Genomic DNA, 2,304 nt, shown 5'->3' with positions numbered 1-2,304 from the left:
AACATGGTCATTGGAAACAGTCCGACTGCCATTGCGAAGGACTACGAACTTTGCAGAGCTTTGACAAGCTACGCGAGCGGCATGTTTTGATTCGTCATGGGCATCAAAATCGCCGTTCCGCCAAAATCAAGCAGTTTGTCTGCTAGGAGGTCGCCCGTCAGCTGTCTCTGCTGTCCTGTCCACCAGAACCACGATCATTTCTTGCGCGGCATTTCAGGCACGAAATACAGCGGCACGTCTCGGAAGCTCTAACTTCTGGCCATCCTCCGGGTCCTGTTACATGGGGCTGATCTGTGGCGTGCTGTTGTGGGATCAAAGATATATAAAACTTCTTAAAAGGTGCGCGGAATTGAGACCGAAACATTCAGATTGCGGGGTGTGCATACTATCCATAGGCTACAAAACAGCTTTGCTTCCTTGCGAACAATGGTCAACATAGAATATGCGTAGCGCTACAAGCGTAGCTTACAAGCATGTGCGTGTCATTATAAAGGCAGGCAAAAATAAAACAAAATAAAATAAAAAAACGCTTTTAGATGACATAAGCACTATTAAGTGCCTTGAGTACTTTAAGGAAGCAGGCATTGCAAATTATAGATCAATGATAACTTCTTTTCTTGTTTGATATCCTTCATCCGTGATGGGAACGATATAGATGTGTGACATTTATTTTATTAGCATCGGCATAGGCAGCGACGAAGGCATCGATGCTCCTTCTGCCCTTACTCAACCGATAACAAGTAAGCTGTGTTTTCACTGTGCAATGCGTTTTGCGAACATCAACCGATCTTTGGCGCTCTTTGGCACAGGCTACATACAAATAAACCAAGAGTACCAAGCGTTTTCAAGGATTTCGATTGTCTAAGCAAGTGGAGGCGTCCGATGACTTAGTCATCTGTTCCTTCCAGAGGAAAACGCGCTGTTAAATCTGATTGCGCGTAATCCCATTCCACGGCGAAGCTGTAATACCTATCGTTTTTCTTCAAATAGAACAAGCGATTGGACCTGTGTTTATACGGCTGCGACGGTTCGCAATGTTACTGAGACGCATCGACCATCACTAATGGTGAGATCCCACAAGAAACCGGAAGTCGCAAACAGAAACGCAAGTGATGAAGTGGTGCCCGGGTGCTACACATAGGGGCACCACTAGTGCAACTGCGCATGGAAGCGAATCCGTTCTACCGTTACTAGATAAGGTACACCATTCCTCCTGTTAACCATCGAGCTACTGCATGAGCAGCCGCGGCTATGATCTTGAGAATCATCCTAGGCATCGTGCTCTTCGTGGGCATCAGTATCACGCTCATCGGGCTGTGCGTGGCGTTCAAGCGCTTCTGCTCGAACGCCAAGGACTACGGCATGATGAACGCCAACTCCATCATCAAGCACGGCTACCTGAACCCGGTGCTCAACTACAAGGACTGCGACGACGATGGGCGCGGTTGGTCCGGCTCGACCACACAGTGCCTGGACAAGCACGACCTGGACGTACCGGAGATCAAGGTGCTTGGGAGTCCCGGCGCCGACCCCATCGAAGACCTGAGCTACATGCCGCTGACGGCGGTGAAAGAGCCGTACTACGCGACGCCCGTGAGCCTGACCAAGCCGTCGGCGCACCGCGGCGCGCAACGGCGATGTGTTCGCAGGACCATGGTACTGAGGCCGCCACGGCCACGTCTTCATCCTGGAAGTCGCCTGAGGAGCACCACAACATGAGCCACGTCAACGAGGGCTTCCATGGGGGTCCACCCGAGACCTCGAGCGGCAGCAGCGGTGTCGGGTTCGGGGCCCGCGCTGCCGTTCACGACGCGGACGCTTAAGGCGAGGAGTGAATTCATCGAACGAAGGACACGTGGGGCGTGGTAGTGGGTACGGATAAAGCGATTGTTCATGTATGTGTGCGGCGACCTTGATAAGCTGTTGCTTCGTCTGACCGGAGCTGGAGTAAACGGTGGCAACACACAACTGGGCTTATTTTGGCCGTCTTCAGACGGGCGGGATTCTCTATCTTAATCGCTTCATTTTGACCGTGCACGGCAAACCTTCAACAGACGTCGCCCAGCCGAGTTATCTCCTTGACCGAAGCGGTGGCCTTGTGGTAAGCATCCGCCTCGCGTTCAATCCCCGGAGCCGCCGGGTACTCACCGGTTTTCTAATAGGCTTCAAATTTCCCCCGAAAAAGTACTCAGCACTAGCGTCGCTGCGCATAGAAGCGAATCAGTGAACAGAGGTTCGCATGTTCGCGTTCCCCTTTGCTGATAAGTGGAGTGGCTTGGCAAAGAACTTGAGAGCCCGACATAT

The 2,304-nt window shown here is 51.8% G+C and overlaps 1 pseudogene; it reads left to right on the top strand.

Annotated features, from left to right (window-relative positions):
* The first annotated feature begins 1,251 nt into the window (after positions 1 to 1,251).
* On the top strand, positions 1,252 to 1,835 carry LOC149330068 (uncharacterized; annotated as a pseudogene).
* The last annotated feature ends 469 nt before the right edge of the window (positions 1,836 to 2,304 follow it).

This window comes from Amblyomma mixtum, chromosome 9, assembly GCF_055824585.1.
Source record: "Amblyomma mixtum isolate Tamu chromosome 9, ASM5582458v1, whole genome shotgun sequence".
NCBI classification, from domain to species: domain Eukaryota; kingdom Metazoa; phylum Arthropoda; class Arachnida; order Ixodida; family Ixodidae; genus Amblyomma; species Amblyomma mixtum.
Note: the sequence above shows the minus strand (reverse complement) of the source record. Positions and strands in the feature narration are given on the sequence as shown.